Source organism: Marmota monax, unplaced genomic scaffold (genome assembly GCF_021218885.2).
Source record: "Marmota monax isolate L192 unplaced genomic scaffold, Marmota_monax_Labrador192_F-V1.1 WCK01_AAM20220418_F8-fsc00001, whole genome shotgun sequence".
Taxonomy (NCBI): domain Eukaryota; kingdom Metazoa; phylum Chordata; class Mammalia; order Rodentia; family Sciuridae; genus Marmota; species Marmota monax.
Window position 1 is genome coordinate 60659971 of NW_026693777.1, and position 24369 is coordinate 60684339.

The window sequence follows — 24369 nt, forward strand, 5'->3', positions numbered from 1 at the left end:
CGAGGCCCGCCCCGCCCCACCCCAGTACCCCCTCCCCTGCCCGCTCCCATCCCGAGTCAGGGTGAGTCACCCTACCCCCGTCAGCCGGCCCGCAGGGCAGCCGCGCCCAGAAACAGCCCGGGATCCCGCCGCGCAGAGCGGCCCCACACCCACCTCCCTGCCCTGGGTCAAAGCCCCGCCGAGGCTTTCCCGAGGCCCATTAAGGGCTTAGATTCTTTCTTTCTCATTTTACTTCTTGAGTGCCACGTAGAGTTCTCAGTCTGGGCTTGGGTTAATAAATGAGCAGACTCTGGTTTGCTTTAGTCACTTAAAAAAAAAAAAAAAAAAAAAAAGAGCTTTCAGGTGTCAAAGCAATGGAGAAAAGAATTGTTCCAAGAAACATGAATTTGTATTCCCCGGGTTGGATGATGTTGGCATCCGGCGCCCCATTACTGTCCGCAAATATTAGTTAACCTCTGGTCGCTAGTTGGAGCTAGCTGGATTCACCCGTCCTGCTCAGCAAAATCTATCTGCGTGAAACACCAGGGCGCAAGGAGGCCCCAACCCAGTACCAGGAGGGAGGGGTTAGGGTAAGGGATAGGCAGAAGTCAGGAGCCAGGATCACGTCCCAGTCCCACCTCGGGAGGCGCCCTTTCCCCGGAGACAGCTGTGCTGTGTCCTCTCTGCTCCTCCTGGTACCTGGCTGCCCACTCCGCGCAACGGGCAGCTTGTAGTGGCCTTGTGGCAGGACGTCCTGAGCTGGGTGGGGCCCACAGCTTTGAAACCCAAGTTTCGGGAAAGAACATTTCTCCCCTCCTTTCATGACTGCTGGGGTTTTTCGCAACTGTTCTTAACTTAAACTGTTCTCTCTGTGGGTTTTGTTGTTTCTAGCTTTACTAACTGCTTTGCTGCCAAATCACACTGGAAACGTGGGCAAAAACACTGATGTGTGACTGAGCAAATACTGTATTCAAACCTCAAACTAGAAAAAATGCTGTGCTAAGCATCTGCAAGACCTTTCTCCAAGTCTTTGAATTCACCTTCCTCACTAACTTCTGGAGTCTCTTTCTCCTACTCTTGATTTTTCTGTGTTTTATCCTCCACATATTTTTAACATCCACTTTCACTTTCCACTTGGGCCATCATTGCACACCTGGAAATGGGAGAATGATAGCAAAGCCAACATTGGTGCTGTGCTCATTGCACATAGTCAAATAGCTGCGAAGTCCACTTCATCTGGGGTCTCAATACCGAGCCCAGAGCTCCCTGTGATCCAGTGCTTTCACTAGGAATAACATATACATAAGCCCTAACAGAAGGACAAATATAAATAAACACTTTTGATACAATTTCTCATTTACATTTATACTTCTTAAACTTTGACCAAAAAAAAAAAAAAAAACCTTGTTTATCTGTCTATTTGGTGGGAACATTTTGGAACATAAGAGGACACAGGCAGGCGGGAGTCAACCTCCTTTCTCTTACTTCTCATGGGCAGGTCCAATGGTCTGGAGGCTTTATCATTGAGCTACATTCCCTCACCGTCCCCCTCCCCCCACCCCTTTTTTCTTTTGTTACAGGGTGCTGAGGACTGCTAAATTTCCATAGTTTTTTAATTCCCACTTGTGCTGTAAGAGACCCTCTACAGAGATAAGACTAAATTCAAATCATATATAAAAGTCATAAAATATCCCAAGTGATTTCTTTCTTTTTTTTTTTGCTTATCTTGGGCATTTGGCAAATCCAAACTTATAGATCTGTGCACTAGCAAGACTTTGATCTATGCTAAAGAACTTGGCAGTGATGTTATAAAAATAAAGTGGTTAGAAGTCATGGTTCACTATTTCTAAGGAATGGGAGACCAGTTTTGCCTGTATAAAAGAATTTTGAATCTTTAACCAAGAAGTCTCTTCCTTCTTTCTGTCTCTCTATTGTTCGGGAAAATGCTTTCTACATGAAAAACTGCAGATGATGTCTGTTGTTGTGCATTTTGTCCTCAAAACAATTGACTTTGATTCACTGATCATGTCTAGCTAGTAATGATGAACACTCACTAAATGTTATAGAACAGAATTATTCACAGAATCAAAGAATATGAGAGCAAGGAGGGGACTTGGGGATAAACTTATTTATTTATTTATTATTGGGGATTGAACCCAGGGCTTCTAGGCAAGTGCTCTATCACTGAGCTATATTGCCCCCATTCCCTTTTCTTTCTTTCTTTCTTTTTCCTTTTTTTTTTTTTTTTTTTGGTACTGGGAATTCAACCACTGAGCAACATCTCCAGCTCTATTTTGTATTTTATTTAGAGATAGGGTCTCACTGAATTGCTTAGCACCTTGTTTTTTGCTGAGGCTGGCTTTGAACCCACAATCCTCCTGCCTCAGCCTCCCAAGCCACTGGGATTATAGATGTGCACCTCTGTGCCGGGTTTCTACTCCTATTTTTGAAGAAACTCAAAGACCAAATAAGTCTCCTGTCCCATCCAGGGATTCAGTAAATGAACCCTTGGTTCTTGTATCAGTTACAACATAACAAATTACTCCCTGAAATTTAGTGGTTAAAGCATAAACAACCTAACTGATATTTGCTCATGATATTGCAATTTGGGAAGGACTTTAGGGACAGCTTGGCTTTGCTCCACATGATGCTGGTTTTTGATTGAAAGTAGCTTCACTCATTTGTCTGGTGTCTCACCTGGAGTTGCTAGAATGACAAAGAGCAGGATGACCTGTAGCTGAGAAATTCTCTCAGTCATTATTTTCATGCCATTAAAAACTAAAAAGCTTAGAAAACTCATTTTGAACTGTTTCTCTGTCCAAGCTAACAGTTCTTTTATCAATACAAGTATCTTTAAAAACATGTGGATTTTCTATAAATCTTATTTTCACTCTACTATCCAATATTCATGTCCAATACAACTTTCTTAAACTTCATGGGTGTTTTTAAATCTTATTGAGTTTTAATTCTATGCCCCAAGGTTCATATTCATTATTCTTTCTAAAATCTCTCTCTATATATTTCACATATTAGGTTGCAGTGGGACAATGCACAGAAGATTCTTGGAAGTTCTTGCTTCCTGCCTTAGCTTCCCAAGTCACTGGGATTCCAGGCATGTACTACCATGCCCAGCAAACTTTATAAAGTCTTTGTAATATTCATATCAATACCATTTCTCACACATTATTGTAAAATAATAGTGTCCATCTGTGACTAAAAAATGTAAAAAAAAAATTAAAAGAATGCATTATACTCACTACCCGGATCTGAATTTCTAAATACAGTTAGTTCTCCAGTAAAAGGAGCCAGGGTTCCTTAGAGAAATGATTGTTTCCAGGGTTGTGGCAAAGAAAATACCAGGTGAGCTTTGAACAACTGATGGGGACATCAAAAAGACATAATGGTCAATTTGAAGACTCTCACTGGTAAAATTTTGAGATAATTTGATCATCAAATGAATAGTGATAGGAATTTATTATATCACATTGAATAGTCTAAACTGATAGTTTTTAAAAATCCACAAAAAGGTTGGATAAAGAAAGCCCTTATTTACAGAAAAATGGCCACTTATGGAAGTATCAGGAAAGGTACATAGCTAGGTGAAACCTTTGAAACCTTGGTTTTCTCATCGGCAGGATTACTCTAACGATTAGAAAAATGTCTGAAAAATGCCTGGCATATCAGAGGTGCTTTTTAAGTCTTTTTAGCATCTTGCCCTGCTGAACTCATAGGAAGACCTCCATAAATCCTGGTTAAAGTCAGGTATCATGATCCAAACCACACAGAGTGATCTTGGCGTGGACAAACCACAATTTCTATTTTCAGAGAAACATCTGTAGTGAAACCAATGTCCTCCTCTGCTGTAACAGACACTTTTGGCCTCCATTCATCCTCTACAAGGCAGCCAGAATGATCTTCCTCTGATTATATGACCCCTCTCCAGAACCTCTTCCCAGTAGGGTTCTGACCTGCCTGACCAGCCTTATTTCCCATGTCTTTCTCTTCATGCCTCCGTGCAGCACGTCATGGCTCAAACTAGCCAAGCACATTACTGCCTCCTTGCTGTCCTCCTCCCTGTTTCATGGCTGGAGGCCCTTGCTTACTTTCCTCAGTGGTGAACTTTCATCATTCTTTCATTCTCAGGGCAGATATTATTTTCTCTCAAGCAAAGGCCTTCCCAAACACTTCAGGCCTTTTGGCTCTAATCTGCTTCTCTTGGCATTCTTATATCATCTCCTCCCCTCTCTGATGATCCCAGCTTTGCTTTGTCAATGGTTGGGTTTTTTTTTTTGTTGTTGTTGTTGTTGTTTTATTTTTGTTTGTTCTGGTCTCTGCAGCTAGGCAGGAGCTACTTGAGGACAGGCCTTTGGTTGTTTCCTCTTTGTGTTAATGTCTAACCCTGTACCTGCTACAACCAGATTTATCTCCATAAATATATTACCTGGCCTTTATTCATGCTCAAACTCACCTAGTCAAAATTAAAAGGCTGAAAGTATGGGCAAAATGGGAATTCTCACATATTCCTGATGGGAATACAATTTGGTAGTGTCTATCAGTATTTAAAATACTCATAACTTTTGATTCAGTGATGTCATTTCTAGCAAACTCTCCTGACCATAATATGTGCATACAGACGTCAATGGCAGCATTTTAAGTTTGAAACACTTTTAAGTGATCACTAGTGAGGCTAAATTGCTTATGGAATATCTCTACTATGATATTGAAAAACATGTAATAGACAAGTGTGTTTTGACACAAATGAAGGAATGAGTTGAATGTCAGTGCAAAACTGTGTCTTGCTGGCATACTAAGTTGTAATGCCAACCTATAAAACATTACGGAAACTGATTTGACTCCAAATATCCACCCATCAAGATCACTCTTAGATCAACTCACTGGGATATTTGCACACTTCCTGAGCTAGAAGCATCTTGGTCCTTACCTCAGCACATTCCCCGCATTTTTATAGGTTGACAAGTAAAAGGATGAGTATTTCAAACTCTATCAGCCTCTGTTGGATGCTTTCTTTTATTGTTGTTTTTGTTCTGGGGATTGAACCCAGGGGTGCTCTACTACTGAGCTACCTCCCCAGTCCTTTTCATTTTTTATTTTGAGACAGGGTCTAAGTTACTGAGTCTAACCTCCAATTTGACATCCTCCTGCTTCAGTCTTTTGAGTCTCTGAGATTACAGTCTTGCACCATCACACACAACCCCTCTCATTTTCTCTTTAAGAAGCATTTTCTACATAATTTTGCATAAAATGCATGTAAATACAGGTGCTAAGTCTCTTTTATCAATTGAAAGAAAAGACTAATTCTGCAGCACAATATACATCCCATAAATTGGACAATATTTTTCATAAAATATCTCTTAGTAAGTATGAAAACATACAAAAAGATACCTTCCTTTTGACTGTTTTCATCTTTATCAAATGTCCACTATATGTTTTTTAGTGCTTTAAATATTTTTTAAACTTTAAAGACCACATAATATTGTCTGAGTTTAAAAAAGCCACAATTAATTTGATTCTATTTATGTAATATTTATACACATATGTATGAGTGTAGTTATGTATATGTACACACATATGTAACTGTATGAAAGAATAATATACACCAAATTGATACTGATTAGCTTTGGGAGTATATATATATATATATATATATATATATAAAGGACAAAATTCACCTTTTCTAATATGTACTATTTTGCTTTACTTTTGTTAACAGTGAACATAAATTACTTTGATAGTTTTAAAAAATCAATTAAATTTTACATGTATACGTGTGTGTGTGTATATATATATATATATTTTTTTTTTTTTGCAGTAAAAGGAAGAGCTATATTTTTATTTTTTTAAAATTTTTTATTGTTGGTTGTTCAAAACATTACAAATTTCTTGATATATCATATTTCACACTTTGATTCAAGTGGGTTATGAACTCCCATTTTTACCCCATATACAGATTGCAGAATTACATCAGTTACACATCCATTGATTTACATATTGACATACTAGTGTCTGTTGTGTTCTGCTGCCTTTCCTATCCTCTACTATCCCCCCTCCCCTCCCCTCCCCTCCCCTCTTCTCTCTCTACCCCCTCTACTGTCATTCATTTCTCCCCCTTGTATTATTTTTCCCTTTCCCCTCACTTCCTCTTGTATGTAATTTTGCATAACCCTGAGGGTCTCCTTCCATTTCCATGCAATTTCCCTTCTCTCTCCCTTTCCCTCCCACCTCTCATCCCTGTTTAATGTTAATCTTCTTCTCATGCTCTCTGTCCCTGCTCTGTTCTTAGTTACTCTCCTTATATCAAAGAAGACATTTGGCATTTGTTTTTTAGGGATTGGCTAGCTTCACTTAGCATAATCTGCTCTAATGCCATCCATTTCCCTGCAAATTCTATGATTTTGTCATTTTTTAATGCAGAGTAATACTCCATTGTGTATAAATGCCACATTTTTTTTATCCATTCGTCTATTGAAGGGCATCTAGGTTGGTTCCACAGTCTTGCTATTGTGAATTGTGCTGCTATGAACATCGATGTAGCAGTGTCCCTGTAGCATGCTCTTTTTAGGTCTTTAGGGAATAGACCAAGAAGGGGAATAGCTGGGTCAAATGGTGGCTCCATTCCCAGCTTTCCAAGAAATCTCCATACTGCTTTCCAAATTGGCTGCACCAATTTGCAGTCCCACCAGCAATGTACAAGTGTACCCTTTTCCCCACATCCTTGCCAGCACTTGTTGTTGTTTGACTTCCTAATGGCTGCCAATCTTACTGGAGTGAGATGGTATCTTAGGGTGGTTTTGATTTGCATTTCTCTGACAGCTAGAGATGGTGAGCATTTTTTCATGTACTTGTTGATTGACTGTATGTCCTCCTCTGAGAAGTGTCTGTTCAGGTCCTTGGCCCATTTGTTGATTGGGTTGTTTGTTCTCTTATTGTCTAATTTTTTGAGTTCTTTGTATACTCTGGATATTAGGGCTCTATCTGAAGTGTGAGGAGTAAAGATTTGTTCCCAGGGTGTAGGCTCCCTATTTACCTCTCTTATTGTTTCTTTTGCTGAGAAAAAACTTTTTAGTTTGAGTGAGTCCCATTTGTTGATTCTAGTTATTAACTTTTGTGCTATGGGTGTCCTATTGAGGAATTTGGAGCCCGACCCATTGGAATGTAGACCGTAGCCAAATTTTTCTTCTGTCAGACGCCGTGTCTCTGATTTGATATCAAGCTCCTTGATCCATTTTGAGTTAACTTTTGTGCATGACAAGAGAAAGGGATTCAGTTTCATTTTGTTGCATATGGATTTCCAGTTTTCCCAGCACCATTTGTTGAAGATGCTATCCTTCCTCCATTGCATGCTTTTAGCCCCTTTATCAAATATAAGATAGTTGTAGTTTTGTGGATTGGTTTCTGTGTCCTCTATTCTGTACCATTGGTCCACCTGCCTGTTTTGGTACCAGGACCATGCTGTTTTTGTTACTATTGCTCTGTAGTATAGTTTGAAGTCTGGTATCGCTATACCGCCTGATTCACACTTCCTGCTTAGCATTGTTTTTGCTATTCTGGGTCTTTTATTTTTCCATATGAATTTCATGATTGCTTTCTCTATTTCTACAAGAAATGCCGTTGGGATTTTGATTGGCATTGCATTAAACCTATAGAGAACTTTTGGTAATATCGCCATTTTGATGATGTTAGTTCTGCCTATCCATGAACAGGGTATATTTTTCCATCTTCTAAGATCTTCTTCTATTTCTCTCTTTAGGGTTCTGTAGTTTTCATTGTATAAGTCTTTCACCTCTTTTGTTAGGTTGATTCCCAATTATTTTATTTTTTGGGGGGATATTGTGAATGGAGTGGTTGTCCTCATTTCCATTTCAGAGGATTTGTCACTGATATACAGGAATGCCTTTGATTTATGCGTGTTGATTTTATATCCTGCCACTTTGCTGAATTCATTTATTAGCTCTAATAGTTTCTTTGTAGACCCTTTTGGGTCTGCTAGGTATAGAATCATGTTATCTGCAAATAGTGATAATTTAAGTTCTTCTTTTCCTATTTTTATGCCTTTAATTTCTTTCGTCTGTCTAATTGCTCTGGCCAGTGTTTCGAGAACTATGTTGAACAGAAGTGGAGAGAGAGGGCATCCCTGTCTTGTTCCAGATTTTAGAGGGAATGCCTTCAATTTTTCTCCATTCAGAATGATGCTAGCCTGAGGCTTAGCATAGATTGCTTTTACAATATTGAGGTATGTTCCTGTTATCCCTAGTTTTTCTAGAGTTTTGAACATAAAGGGATGCTGTACTTTGTCGAATGCTTTTTCATATTAAAATTTAACAGCCTGGGAAGGGCTAGGGCAGTAGCTTAGGGGTAGAGCAATTGCCTAGCATGTGTGAGGCACTGGGTTTAATCCTCAGTAGCACCACATAACAATAATAAATATGATAAAAAGTAAAAAAAAAATTGACATTCTATACCAGATTTGGGGAAAAACTCAAATCTTTATCTCTATCTCTCTCTTTTTTTAAACCAGGGATAAAACCACTGAGCCATACCCCAGCCCATTTTATTTTTTATTTAGAGACAGGGTCTCAGTTGCTTAGGGCCTTGCTAAGATGCTGAGGCTGACTTTGAATTTGAGATCATCCTACGTCAACCTTCCAAACTGATGGGATTATGGGTGTGTGCCATTGCACCCCACTCAAATCTTTCTTTATGGCATTTTCATCTATATTTAAGAAAACAACAAGAAAATGTATAAATAGAGGAAAAGGTGGACATCATATCCCTTTCCACTGATAAACACTATAAAAATACAAATTTTAAGCTACTATAAAATCTTATTTGATTTTGATTCTTCTAATCATAATCTATGATTACACAACATAGGTGGGGCTTACATCTACAATATATGAAGAAAAAATGTTTGCTAGGCAAGTTAATATAATAAATTGGTGGCATGGGATAGACTCATCTATTCATATAACCTTTGTATTGCTTGTATGATGTCTTTTATCTCATGGTACTATGACTGTTTTAGGAACTCTGTGTTCATCCTTAGAACCTCTGCGCCCAATGAGGCTCCTAATAGTTGCTAAGGGTAACCTCAAATTTGACATCCTCCTGCCTCAGCAATTCTCCATATTGAGACCTGACTTTGTTGGAGTAAACCCTGTTGCTGGGTAATCTGATAATTATCATAAAACTCAAGAAGGTGGGGTTCTGGTCCTAGATCCTATACAAATTAGGGGTATGTGGACAAATCATCTAAACCCTCTGGTTCTGTTTCTTTTCTGGAAAATAGGAACTTTGACTAGAAAATCATCAAGTTCTCCTTTAGTTTTAAAACTAGATCCTTAATATGCCAATGTAATAGATTTAGGCATAGTAATCATGGTCATGCAGATGAATGCTGCTAAACAGAAGCAAGTTTTATCCATTCACTGAAAAGGCCCAGTTTCTAAATGGAAGTAATTTGAATATAAACAAAGTCTCTCTCTTTACAAGGAGATCATAGATCATTATCATCATATACAATTGACCTTTCTTTATCTGTATATTCATTTTTTATCCAAATCAGGAAGGATATTCCTTGTGTAATTGATATAGTCAGCCCTCCACATTCTTGGATTTCATACCCACAGATTCTACCAACTGCAGATTGAAAAGATTTGAAAAAAAATTGTATTTAGCATGTGCAGACTTTTTTCTTGTCATTATTCGCTAAATAATACAGCATAACTATTTACATAGAATTCACATTGTATTATATATCATAAACAGCTTAATGATTCAAAGTACACAGGAAGATGTGCACAGTTATCTGAACACACTGTCATTTTATATAAGGGACTTGAGCATCCTCAGATTTTTGTATTTGTGCTGGAAGGAAAACCCTGGAACCAAGTCCCCCCAGATACTGAGGGGACTTATATCCATATAAAGTTTTTTTCTTTAATTCAGACTCTTTGGATTATCAGACCCCAGCATGTTTTTGATCCCTAGATTGTTCAAACATATAGCTATGATGAAGAAATATCACTTCAATGTAAAGTGAAGTTGTGCAGACTGTTATTAAAATCATAACAGATAACTGTTAAATATCCCTAATGCGGCAAAGGAATTTTGATTTTTAATAGTGTGGACCCATGATAACATATGTATAAGGAAGACATACTTATGCTGCCACTATCCATGGGGTACAAATATTCCTCCCCTCTGATAGTGTTGGGAAAGATGGAGCCCAGGTTTGTAACCCACAAGGCCAGAGTTGATATAGGGATACTACAGGAGGACATGGGAAATTAGAGTAGAGCTAAGTTTCATACCAAGGAAAGAGAGAAGGGCACTATGACCTGTCAAAAAAGTCTAAAGAACAAGGGCAGATTCAAAACTGGCAATGAAACTAAGACTCTGCAGAAGAATACAGAAACCAAGAGTTGGAAGGTAAACAGGCGGAGTCCTCTGCCTCCATGCAGGCGTGGTTGGAGGGAATAGCTGGTGTGGATACTAAATCATCTCTGCCACTTCTTCAAACAACAATGCCAAAAGAGAAAAACAGGAGGAGGAGGAAGGGGAGGGGAAGGGAAGACAACAGTGGTAGAGAGGGTCAGGAAGATTGATGCTGTCAGATTATGATTTAGAGGGAAAAGGACAGAGAAAATCCATATTCCCAACCTCAGTCCTTCTGGAACTTTTTACAACTGGATGTTTTGGTCCAAATCTTATAAGTTTCTTGTTAGCTCTTAAGTTTGGAAGATAACTGCTAAAACAGAATCTCATATATTATAGAACTTTATTAAACAAACACTGAAAAATTTATAATCCATTGTTATTACTCAGGCAACATATCTCATTTTAACTCCTTACCACATAGGCATCTAGGTTTCCTGGGTGCGTCCCTGACTGCTTTCTAATATGGTGGGTCTCACCGTTGTACTAGGAGCAAAAGGCAAACAGATGGGGTTGCTCTAGCTGCAATTTTTTCTATTTTCTCTTAAAACCAGTTCAGTCTTCCCCAAATCCCAGGGTTCCACTCCCTAATTTGGAGATGAACCAGATGATTTCACTGGTCTTTCCCTTCTCTGGTTTCTATGATTCATCAGCTATAGCAACAAGGGTGGGGCAAAAAACATAATTCTAATCTTCAGGTTCTTTCTCAGCTCAAAAGGAAGGAATCAGAAAAACTATTAGGACTGTTAAAGAATGAAAAAAGGGGGCTGGGGATGTAGCTCGGGGTGGTATACCAGCCTAGCAAGGCCAAGGCTCTGGGTTCCATCCCCAGCACTACAGCAAACCGACCAACCATGAGAAAAGCTAAATAATAATGCGCCTAACTCAAGAAATATTTCCTAGCAGGATTCCTTATATCTCGTATCCCCTATTTTCCTCTTTAATTATCAATTATATGAACTTCCATATTTATCAATTGTTTCACAAAATTTTTAATGAAATATGGAGGGAAATGCTTATTCTGGTACAGATGGAAGTTAGTTGGTTTTGATCATCCACGTATCTAAAAAAGCTGCTAGGATCTACCTGAATATAACAATCAAGGAAGTCTTAAGACAAATTCATTCAATTTAGTAAACAATAAGTTTCCACTAAGGGCCAGAATGTTGCCAGGGCTGTACAGCAGGTACAAAATAGGAAAAAACACTGCAATTCACCCTTCAGGTCTCATGGAATTAAATAAGTGAGTATAATTTGACAAAGGTATTGGAAATGAAGTCAAGAGTGCAAGGGGAGCACAATAGGAGAGAGACTAATTCTGTTAGGGTAGTTAATCATTAGAGAGAGAGGAAGTAGGCCACTCCATCTTGGCCAATGCACCCGGTTTCTCTGAATTATTTGAAGTCATTGTGCAATCATAAAAGAGGAAATGTAACATATACCAATTTATTATGTATGGGTAGGGAGTGGCAATATAGAGAGGTATGACCGTTGATTTTTAAACAAACCATTTGGTATAAGAACTAGTAAAGATTGGCACCTAAAGATATGATTTATGCCACCATTGTGTGAACATTTTTGGAACTCCTTTACTTAAGTATTTCCCTCAAAGTCAAAGACAAATCCTAGTGACTGAATAGGAGTTTTGAGGAAAAGTTAACAGTGGCTGGGTATGGGGTACACACAATCATAGCTACCTGGAAGGCAAGTTGGAGGACAGCCTGGGTAACTTAGTGAGATCTTGTCTTAAAATAAAAAGGGGTAGGACTGTGGCTCAGTAGTAGAGAACTTGCCTAGCATGGACATGGGTAAGGCAAAGGAAAGCTAACGGTCATTCTGAGCTAAGGCTGGTGACTAATAGGGCAAAGGTTAGTAGGAAGACAGAATACCGTCCAACTGGGGTTAAAGGTAGCTACATAAAGCCACCACTAGGCCCTTACTTGATAACGTTATTCCATGAACTCAGCAGGAATTTTCGTTTCAAGAAAATTTGATTATTCTGGTATGAGGTTTGAAGTAGAAATCTATCAATCTGATCAAACTTTTAGAATTTTTGAGATACTAAATATTCAAAACACTATCTAAAAGTTAATTTGTTTGGAAGGGAAGAAAATGTTCAAAAATGTATGGAGAAATGGAATCTTTGATGATGACATGTCTATGAAAATGAACACATATACCAACAAGAGTCTCAGAACAGCACTTTTTGGAGCAAGGGAATAGCCAAGTGTGTTGCAGTTTCCAATGAAGACATCAGCCCCAGGTACTTGTCCTTTAGAAAGGGGTTATCCCAAGGGCGTGGCGCAGTGGTAGAGCACTTGCCTAAAAAAAAAAAAGCAAGAGCAAAACAAAACAAAAGCCAGACATAGTATGCTTATGGTCTCAGGCACTTGTATGGCTGAGGTGGGAAAATGGCTTGAATCCAGGTGTTGGAGGCCAGTCTGGGCAACACAGGGAGACTCTGTCTCTTTAAAAAAAAAATGGTTGGGGAAGTTTTTCTTTCACTGCTGCAAGTATCTTTCAACTGAAAGTGAGAAATGATTGGTCAACAGGTACTAAGTTATGTGTGGATAGAAGAAAAAAAAATGCACCATAGAGTTATAATGATAGAAAACAATAATATACCACATACTTCAAAAAAGCTCTAAGAAAATTTCTCTCTCCCAAGTTTCCCTTTGAAGGCTGCAGCATGTACTATGAACATTTAACCAACAACATAAATATAAAATAAATGCTGAAGTCCCCTGAGGAGCTCAGGTCAGGTCTGTGATCTTGAGCCCCTCAGGGAAGGCAGTTTGGGTTTTAGGTTTAGGCAACTGGGCTCAGTTGCTTGATTCAATTTCAGTTTTCTTCCCTCTATACTAGAGTCCAAGTTTTAAAAGAATGGGAAAAAGACCAAGTTGGTAAAAGAGTGTATCACAGAGTCAACTACTATTTTTTAAGCAACTTTCTTGTGTGGTGAATGATCCTTTTCCAGATTCAGTATTCCCTTCTAAATTGGAATTTTATTCTCCAAAGAAAAAATTCTGAAAGGAACCCGGAATCCATTTAGGTTTGGGGCCTCAAGGGGGGAGAGACATCTGACCCATCTGCGTGAGGATCTGCAGGACTCACCACCCTGTTACACAACCCACTCCAATGTGCTTGCCATCTGTGCTGTCAGCCTCATTGGCCTAGCTGCATTCTCTCAAATATGTCAGGCTCATTAGGCACCAAAGAGACAAGAGTGAGCAACTTTCCAGTTAAGAGTGGTCACTGTGCCTTTAGGTTTAAATGGAAAAACAGCCTTTCCTGACCTCTCTGCCCTCAGACTTTCCCCATTTCCACCCTGTCCCCTACCTACCTCTCCCTATTACAGCCCTACTCCTCGCTATTGTAGATTCACCATGTTGCCACCCCTACTCCCACCTCTTAACCAGCTTTTGATCACTCTCCATCTCAGGATAATGTCCACCATCTTTACCAAGACCCCAAGACCTCTCATTCACAAGTTCTCCCCAGCACTATGGCAGTTCCTTTTGTTCCCCTTGCCACAGGCACCTGGCTGGGCCTGAGCCTCCCTGGAAGACTTGCCGTCTACTAATACGCCCTGTGTGTTCCCTTCACTGCAATGTTGATCCTACTTTGTCTCTCAGCTTGAAATTTCCTCTCCAGTCTGGCAAACTCTTTTCAACTTTTAGCCCAAATGGCATCTCTCATTGATTTGATCTGATAATTCTCCACATTTATACAGTGACTTATAACCTAAAAGAAGCTTTTATATCCATTTTCTATTGGGTATCTAGACCAGGAAGGCCTTACTATTCATTCCAACGTTACAGATGAGAAGACCAAGGAAGGATAACGCTTTAGCAAATGGTGGAGTTGGCAGCCTACCTCAGTGCTCTTCCCCTCACTCCTTGTACTTCCTCTTTCAGCAAACTCCAGCGCTGGGCTGGCTACTTCTAAGACTCCACTTTTCACACTTCTTTTCTTCTGGAAGTTGCAGCTGACAGTCCTAACATTCTGAAGATGTCCCCGCTGCCAGATGTGAATTAACTTTAGCACGGGCCCCTGAGAGGCAGAAGGCTTGGCTGACAGCAAATTCAGCACTCCCCTGTATGCAAAATGACATTTTGGCCTTAGGCACTGACTAAGTTACATAGTCCTTGCTCCTTAAGAGTAAAAGTTTTCAGGCACTAGAATGTAGCATTAAAAAGAGCCAAACTGAATTAGGGGCTGACCTACTACTTTATTAGGCACCTAACATGCACATATAGAGAGACCTTTAAGCCTAATGTACTATGATTTCACAATTTACCTCACCACCCTTTCTGAACTCAAAAGAAACTAACTCATTGTGCAATTTCATGAGACTGAAGATTGGAGCAGGACAGAAACTATTTCCAGCTGCCTAATGTGGCACTTGGGAATTAAAACTCACATCACTTTCAGTGGGGCAGAGGACAGACATTATACTTGCAAAATGTGTTCAATTATTTATTTTTCACAATAGTGAAAGTGATGTTTGTATATTATTGGGACCAAGACTAAATAGTTAAAGGTAAAACACAAATTCCATGAGATACAAACTGGACATACAATACATACTACTTCTTAGTTATATAGAAATATTAACTTTCTCAGAAACAAATCTCAATCACTTGATTTTTTTATTCTGGATCCATTTCTTTCTTTTTTAAAAAAATTCTAGCTTCTTTATTTTTGAAGATTTTTCTAATCAAGAAATATAACTTTGGTGCCACTATGGCCTCATGCCTTTTTCCCCCTCTACCACTTATTGTTTAAATTGACACATTATGTGTTATGTATTGTATAACACAAATTGTATTATGGAGTACGATATAATATTTTGATTCCTGTATACACTGGGTAAAGTACAAATCGAGGCAAGCATATCTATCATCTTTAGCATTTATAATTTCTTTATGGTAAGAACATTCAAAATCCTTTCTTCTAGCTGGTTGTGGCAATACCAGCTGCTTAGAAGCCTGAGGCAGGAGGATGGCAAGTTGGAGGTCAACCTGGGCAACTTAGTGAGACCCTGTCTCAAAATAAAAAATAAAAATGGTTGGGGATGTAACTCAGTGGCAGAACACCCCAGGATTTAATCCCCATTTTTCACTTTCAGTTGAAAACTTTAGGAACAAATGTAAATACTATCTCAAGAAGTGATTATAGTTAGTGGAACTCTTACTTGACAACATACTCTTTGTTTATTTGGAATCCCATCTAACAGGTTAAACTAGAAAACTTTATGGTTCAGTTTCAGCAGTTTAAGCTGGATAGAGGTCTTTTTGAAAGACCTGTTAGTAAAACTGTGGATGACTGATGTGTACTTGGCATTAGAAAATATTATCTGCAGAAAGTGAGGCTTCAAGAGTTGAATAAAAGAACGGGTTCTTCTTTTCAGCACACCAGTGATTAGAGACAAGCTTTTTGCTGTTATTGATGTTGTTTCCCAGGGAAGAATAGGAAACTAATATTCAGGTCTAGACAAGTTTTGCTGCCAGACAGAATGTTTTTAAGAGCTTTTGAAACTTTGTATCTTCCAAACTGTTTACTGTGAGTTTGTATGTTTTCATTGCTCTTAAATGAGCTCGAGTAACATTAAATGAGTTAGTATTATAAAAATGTGTCTAAAATAAGAAACTTTTTTCTTTCTTGGGGGATGACTTCTGTGGCCTTCATTAAATGCAGGGGTTTGTTTGTTTGCTTTTAATTTAGTGATCTATAACTTGGAATGGTCCTAGAATGTTTTCCTGCCTTTCATGGGAAAGAGAATTTTTGAAGATCACTGACCATTTGTTTTATAGACTGTCCTTTGGTTTGGTTTCTCTGGTATTTCCTCATGATTTGTTTATTTGCCAGGAATCTATCACACAAGTGGTACTGTGTTCTTCGTGGTATATATTGGGAAACACTCCATTGACTTGTCTTATTGCTGGTGATACAAACTTTTTTCTCTCTTGGTTAAGACACTTTCTTCCAGGTTCTGTTAGCACTCAGTAAACTAGTAGGTTATGTTATCCTCATTAAATAAATAATGAATAATGTAAGACTATGCAAATTATGTTGTCAAATTTTTACTCATTACATTGGGCATCTACTGATTACTAAACTATGATTCTAATGGTTAAAAATTGGTGATTTCTCTATATCTATCATTCCATTTATTGGTTGGCAGTCTACTCTAGAAAAGACTGTTTCCTTCTTCCCTAATTATTTATTCATTTTTATCAATATGGACTCATGGATTCCTATTTTATTTTATTTTTTTTTTTATTTTTTTTTTTTTAATTTTTTATTGTGGGTTGTTCAAAACATTACAAATTTCTTGACATATCATATTCCACACTTTGATTCTAGTGGGTTATGAACTCCCACCTTCACCCCATACACAGATTGCAGATTCACATCAGTTACACATCCATTGATGGATTCCTATTTTATTCAAAAGATTCCAAACTCTTTCTATAATATTCGATGCTCTAATTTTCTCTGACCTGGGACTCCCTTAAGCTAGCTCCTGTGTTCTTCTGATATGCCCCATCATTCTTTGGACACTTTCTGGTGCAGCATGAGTTCCCAGTTAATCTTGTACTTTCCCTGACCCAATCTTGAGAATTAGTAATTTCTTCAAGCAATTCTTGTTTCTTTTAGTGATGAATGGGATTTAGAAACCAAGATCTAGATGCTAGGTGTGCTAATTGCTTCAGCCCCTCTGCTGCTTCCAGATCTTTTCTGTGAATTATGGAATATGCATACCTATAACACGAATAGCTGTAACTGTTTTTCCATCTCTCTTGATGTATGAAGTACCATGCACTCACTCTGATATTTCCAATTCCAATCCAATATGATGAGGTTAATTCTTGCCTTTCCCTTTCCCAATATTCTTAATGTATTTATCTAGCCCAAACAAAGGGAAAGGTGAGAGTCTTATCTGTTTTGTGCTGTTTTAACAGTATACTACTGACTAGGTGATTTATAAAGAACAGAAATTTAGTTCTCACGGTTCTGGAGTCTGACAAGTCCAAGATCAAGGTGCAAGTACCTAGAATTGAAAGGAAAGTGACCACAACACTTGGAGCTACCAAGAGATCTTTTTGCAGCAGTGCAACAGAGGAGAAAAGAGAGAGAGAGAGAGAGAGAGAGAGAGAGAGAGAGAGGAGAGCATGCGCGCAAGGGAGACAGAGAGATCAAGAGAGAGAGACAGAGCAAGAGAACAAGAGAGCAAGAGAGGGGCCCAGCAGGAGGGAGTTTTTATAGCCCAAATCTAACGGGGCCTCTGGGTCTGCAAGCTGCCTTGTTGGCACAAGGGAGGGTTGAGTGTTCAGCCTTGAGTGGGGGTTGAATGTTCAGCTTTGACGTAAACAGGTGATAAAGGACCAGACAGAGCGGGGGTTTGAGTGTGTGGGCCATCCTGCAGCTAACATTTGTTCAGCCTGCTCTGCAGATAACATAGTTCAGCCTGTTCTGCACCTAACATTCCTCCCTTTTTGTTTTTCTAAGCGACACAGGGGACGTCATAAAGTCCTCTAGCTACTTCCTGCTTAATGGTGGGTGGCGTGGAATCTAGAAGGGAAAGTGGAGGAATGTTCAGGGGACAGGTCTGTGAACACCATGGCAGCCAGAAATGACATCCAGTGGCTATAGACAGTTATTTCGGAAGGGTCAAAGTCCATAAAGATTTCTTGAAGCCATTGGTTGTCAATGGCATCAAACCATTTCTGAGCAGAGAAGATCTTTAGTATCAGCCATTGTTCCTGTTGTAGGGACTCTAGGAAGTATCGGAGGTGGCTTGGTTGAATCCAATAATGTTAAGGGTGACAGCCCGATTGCAGCCAGTGGAAGGGCAATCGTCTTGACCCATAAACTGAGAGTGGGTGGTGTCATCCTGGTGCCATGTTGCTTGGATGTAGAAGCGGCATCTGTGGTTTGAGATAAAAATTTGAGAGAGAATAATGATTAGTAGAAGAAGAAGAGGGTTGGTGAGAAATTTTGAGTTTGGTGGTCGTGGTGGAAGTCCAGGACTGGAAATTTGGAACAGGTGCCTTTTTTAAGGCAGGAGACATAGTACCAGGGAGAGTGGCCCAAAAGCTTGGCCACCATTGGGGTAGTAACTATTATTGTATGGGGTCCTGTCCATTGAGGTTCCAACGATTGAGAATGCAGTTCCTGAAGTAAGACTGAGTCACCCAGTTGAAGAGGGTTCAATTCAGTTTGTGGTTGTGCTGGGATTGAGGCAATGAATGGAACAGGAAGACACTAGTCTGCATGTTCCCTTAGGAGTTTGCATAGAAGTGTGAGTTTAGGCAGATAGAACACAAGGGGAGGAGGAGTGATTGGAAAGCTTTGGTTGATTAAGAAAGGGCACCCATAGAATTGCTCAAAGGGGCTAAGGCCTGAGGGGGTCCTTGGGGCTGCCTGATTCAGGTGAGGGCCAACAGCAGGAGATTGGGCTAGAAGAGCCTGAGTTCAATAGCATGTTTAGTGAGATGATCCCTGAGAATGCCGTTAGGCCTCTCAACGTTACCCAAGGATTGGGGGTTGGTGGGGGATGTGGAGCCTCCAAGTGATGTTGAGACCTTTGGAGACTAGTTGAACAACCTGAGAAGTGAAGGCTGGACTGTTGTCTGACTGGATGGAGGCAGGAAGTTCGAACCTGGGAATGATTTGCTGGATGAGGATGGAGGTGACAGTGTTAGCAATCTCCCTGGATGTAGGGGAGTCTTCTACCCAACGTGGAAAAGTATCAACCAAAGTAAGTAGGTAGCTAAGCTTTTTGTGCCTAGGCACATGAGTGAAGTTGATCTACCAGTCTTTGCCTGGCTAGTGGCTCCTCATCTGAGGTGTGGGGAGTTTAGGTTTGATATTTCCTTGTGGGGATACTGTAGAGGAGACAGAATAAGCACAGTGGACCTGCTGGAGAGTAGTTCTCATTCCTATGAAGTGAAAGAGGGGTTGTGAAAACTGGAAAAAAGGGGTTAGAGAGGGTTTTAGATGGGCAGAGTCTCTGGAGCCAGAGGAGTTGGTCATGAGTCGTGGGTCTCTGTCTTGGGCATCAGGTCTGGTAGTCTTAAAGAAGTGGACCGACTGGTTGGTGAATTTGTATATCTGATCTTGCAGGAACTTCTGTAGACAATTTAACATACATGGTCCTATTAGGAGAAACATAAAGAGGACTAACAGGGGTCCTGTAAGGGGGAGGAGCCAAGGCCATAATTGACTGAACATTCCCCATGGAGCCTGTTGGCCTAGTTGCTGTCTCTTCTTTTCTAGCTGTTCTTGTCCTTCAATACTCCCAGGAACGACTGTGTTTTGGCTTAACTGTTTTTGGTAGGTGTTTAAGATCAAGCTGGTCAAAATTGACTTTGTTTTTATCTATTGTTAAGAGTCAGCTGTGTTCCCATAGAGGTCACCTGTGGGGGAACTTGAGAACAGCTTCTTAGTTCTGTTAGTGCCATTTGCGCTAGGATGGGTCTAGGTCTTGTTTGACCATGTGGCTTCCCTTGGAAGCATCAGGGATGTCTCCTATCTCCAATGTCCCTCCTATTCACAGCAAGTGCACTGATTGGCTTTTCATTCTCTAGTGGTCTCATTAATCTCCCTGATAAGGAGGTTATGTGGCCCAGAGTTGCAAAGCTCTTTAGAGAAGTTCCCTGTTCCCTGGATTTCAGACTGACTCAGAGGGTAAGAGCGAAATATTAGTTTTTTTGGCCATTTTAATTTAAGTTTTGATCATAAACATCCAGCAAAGTCAGTTTCACCTTAAATTAAGAGTACTGGGCTTTAGCTGAAGTCTGGCCTACTTTGGAGTCATTCTGACATATAGTAAGATGGGAGGCAGAGCCTTATCTCAGGTAAGGCTAAGATTTATAAATCTTAGGTAAAGTGTTCTATTATTGAACTGATCTTTGTTTTTAAATATCATTTTATAAAGTTTACATATATTGTTGCTTGATGTCACATGAATACTAACTAATACAATATGATATTACATTTAAATTGTACCCAGTTTATAGAACTTTATATTAATCTTATTGATAACAGGTCCAGTTATAGAACATTAAGTGATATAAATAAATCTCCAATATGTTATTTTTATAAGCCTAAAATTACCATGCAACCTTTTGGAGAACACCAGCTTGATATAATTTTTTTTAAAGCTTCTATCTTAAAGACTTATATACCTGGAAAATATGAACACATTTAATACACAAAGAAGAGTAATAGTACCACAATTACATTGATGTTTTATATTAATCAAGTTTAGCTCTTAAAGAAATAACATATTACAATATTGTAAAATAACAGTTGTTGTTTAACCATAGTTGTATACACAGACTTTCTTTAGCACTTACTTACACCTATATAGCCAACGTACACAGACCTTCTTTATCACTTGCTTAAACCCTCTTATTTACTTAATAGACTCTCTTATCCAGAAACACATTTTCCTTCTATTAAATCCATACCTAGAACCTTCTAATTTCTCTTTCCTATCTGTTAACTCCTTCTTTATTCACATTTTGAAACAATTCTTGTAAATTTCTGGACTTAGGCAAATTATTCCATTTTAATAAGAGATATTTTGTTATTTGCAGCACACAATTAATCACATCTGTTGACCATTTCATGAAAATATGAACAATGTTTAAGTATATAGAATTATATTGTTGTAGGGATGGACAAGGCAAGGCACCTAAGATAGCAGCGAATATAGGGAAACAGTTTTATTTGGTTGCAGCCAGATTCAGAGCGCACTGCTTCTGTTGTAATCAATTAATCCCCTGAACCCCAAGTTTAGGTAGTTTCAGAATTTTGTACCCAACATGTAAGGGGAGGGGTTCAGAAGTTCAGAGTCTGCAGAAGTTCACAAAAAGCAGTTTTATTTTGTTTTTTGTTGTTGTTTTTTTTCTCTGTTCTGGGCAAGTTAACCCTTCAAGGACACCTGGGAAGGGGAGAGCTTTTTCTTCCCTTTCTTTCCTCCCCCTGCCAGCTGTTACCATGGAGCCCAGTTGGTAACTTCCTTATCTTAGAAATGTAGCCATCTCTGTGAAGCCCCAGCTCAAGGCCAGAGGTCTTGTTCACATATTTTGTGAAAAACTAGTAAGGGGGGTGTCTAGCTTTTGGAGTGCTGATTTTTTCAGCCAGTGGCCAAGTAAAACAGGGCAATATGAAAAGAGGAAGTTTATCTACATTAAACTCTTTTGTAGAGATTTTTTTGCTGAAAGTCCTAAAATCAGCCACGGTGAAGATTTCTGGAGAAGGTCAGTTATGACTTTTCTGTGGGCCTGGGTAGGGAGGGGGAAAACTGGAAGGCAGGGCTGAGAGCAGCTCCATGGTGGATCTGAGAATGAGGAAGGAGTGATGTAAAAGAATAGGATTTTCCCTAGCAAGGAAAACTTGAGCAGTAGAACAGGATGGGAGTGAATATCCCAAAAAGCCTGTAAGGGACTTCAAATTCTTAGTAACCTGTTTTCAGGGATGACAAAGCAACTTTAAAGGCCATTTTATCCCAGATCTTGGATAGGAGTCTGAGGGTTCTCCTCAGCTCATTTGAGCTTTGGGTTAGCTGGTAAGAGGACCTGGTGGGACCCGGTGTGGGCACTGACAGGAGAAGAGAGGAGTGAGTGGGTGGAGGGATTCCTTCAGTAACTGCTACCTCAGTAAGGGAGCAATGGTCTGAGAACCGGCCGAGGTTTGGGTTTTTGATCTAGTAATTGGAGGGGAGAAATCAGGTTGCTGAGGTGGTGGGGGTGACCACGGAGGGGCTGGGGCAGAAGGTTGAGGGTGAGGACCTTTTTGAGCCAGGTGATAGAGTGGAGGTTCCTCAGCAAGGTCAAAAGAAGTGGATGAGTCCAGAGGAGGAGAAGATTGGGGATCAGTGGTTGTGGGTGTTGGTTTGTAGGCTAGAAGAATTTGCAGAGGTTTGCAAGAGGTGCAGAGAGCAGGATTGGATCAGAGCAAGAAGAAAGCCTGGACATAAGCCATCTTTACCAATTTTTGGAATGCTCACAGTAATTGTAGAGATCCCTTAGAATGGAGGGATCCAGGGACCCAAAAGGGGGCTATCTGTTTTGGTTGTTTAAGGGATAAGTGGGCCAGGCCTGGGTGCTATATTTGATCAATTTTTTGGGTTTGATGTCTGGTGTCAAGGAGAGGGTTTTGAGGTTATCCAAGAGGCATTGTAGGGGAGAGTTGACAGGCAGAGAGGACACATTACCCATGTCGCAAACGTAGTATAAGGAGGAGGGAGGAGGACGCAAAGTAGTATAGGGGAGAAGGAAGGAGACGCAAACGTAGTATAAGGGAGAGGGAAGGAATGCAAAGATAGTATAAGAGAGAAGGAGGAAACTGATTTATTGGCAAAAGGGGCATCTCCGCTAGAGCCAAAAATCAGGAGTGCCTTAGTGGCAGGTCCGAGCTGCAGGGTTTGGTAGTCACCGAATCCTGACAGTTGAAGCTCTCGTCCTGGACGGAGCCGGAGCCGGAGCTGTGGGAGACCTTGACCAAGGCTTTTTGGGACCCCTCCTGGAGAGGCCGGATACTCCCAGGGCCAGAAAGAGGGGAAAGAGAGAGACAGGAGAAGAGAGAGGAAGGGGAGGGTAAGTGTCTCTCTAGCGGCCGAGTCTTGAAGGTGAGAGGACTAGGACTTTATGAGAGCCACCAAAACCATGAAGGTATGGGTGGGGTGATGTTCAGTTCTCTGTTGTGTGTCTCTGGAGGTTACAGAGTCCTTCGAGGAAGACCTACAAAGCCTGTGCTGGTAAACTAATAGCTGGGAAGGGAAGGGAATAAGTTTGAATCTAAGAGTCTATTCTGCCCTAGGAAGGAGTCCCTGAGGACCACCGTGGCCTTGAAGGCTGTGGTGGGGTGTTTTCCTCACCGCAGGTGGGCAAAGAGGTTTGCTGGACAATCAACGGTCAAATCCTCCTGACACCTCCATTGGGTTTAGGACTCCAGAAAGGGGCAACTCACCAATTGAAGGCCGGTGGTGGAAGTAGTTCTGGCAATCGAGAAAATGGGTTCAGGTCATCTGGTGAGTGGCACTTCAGAAGGAAGAGGGACCGAAAAGTGGGTTTTAACCCTCTTTCGGCACCAATGAAAGGAAAGTGACCACAGCACTCGGAGCGACCAAGAGATGTTTTTGCAGCAGTGCAACAGAGGAGAAAAGAGAGAGAGAGAGAGAGAGAGAGAGAGAGAGAGAGAGAGAGAGAAGAGCATGCGTGCAAGGGAGACAGAGAGATCAAGAGAGAGAGACACAGCAAGAGAGCAAGAGAGCAAGAGAGGGGCCCAGCAGGAGGGAGTTTTTATAGCCCAAATCTAACGGGGCCTCTGGGTCTGCAAGCTGCCTTGTTGGCACAAGGGAGGGTTGAGTGTTCAGCCTTGAGTGGGGGTTGAATGTTCAGCTTTGACGTAAACAGGTGATAAAGGACCAGACAGAGCAGGGGTTTGAGTGCGTGGGCCATCCTGCAGCTAACATTTGTTCAGCCTGCTCTGCAGATAACATAGTTCAGCCTGTTCTGAACCTAACAAGAATGGTTCTTCTTACTGTGTCCTCATGTGGGGGAAGTTGGAAGAGAAGGAAAGGGTGAATACTGAGCCTACACAGTGGAGAAGAGCAGGAGAGGGCAAACCCACTCCTGCAGTCCTTTTTATAATAGCTTAATCCACTCATGACCTAAACACCTCCCAAAGCCCGTGCCTCACAGTGCTGTTGCTTTGGGAATTAAATTTCCAACACATGAAGTTTGAAAGGGGATTCATTCGATCCTCTGCAAAGAGGGAAGGGAAAAAAAAAAAAAAGGAAAAGGCCAATTTGATGTCAGACATGCTATCCCATCTTTCCAGGTGTGTATTACCACATGCTAGCCCATCTTTCCAAGTGTGTATTACCACAGAAGTGGTAGAAGCAGTTCCTGTATC

The 24369-nt window shown here is 40.4% G+C and overlaps 1 long non-coding RNA gene across 1 annotated transcript; it reads right to left on the reverse strand.

Moving 5' to 3' along the window:
- Positions 1 to 17421: 17421 nt before the first annotated feature.
- On the reverse strand, positions 17422 to 23654 carry LOC131424839 (uncharacterized). The gene is made up of 2 exons (XR_009228408.1): positions 23422 to 23654; positions 17422 to 18368 (listed from the first exon to the last, which is right to left on the reverse strand). It is a non-coding gene; the product is annotated as an uncharacterized LOC131424839 (long non-coding RNA).
- Between the last annotated feature and the right edge of the window lie 715 nt (positions 23655 to 24369).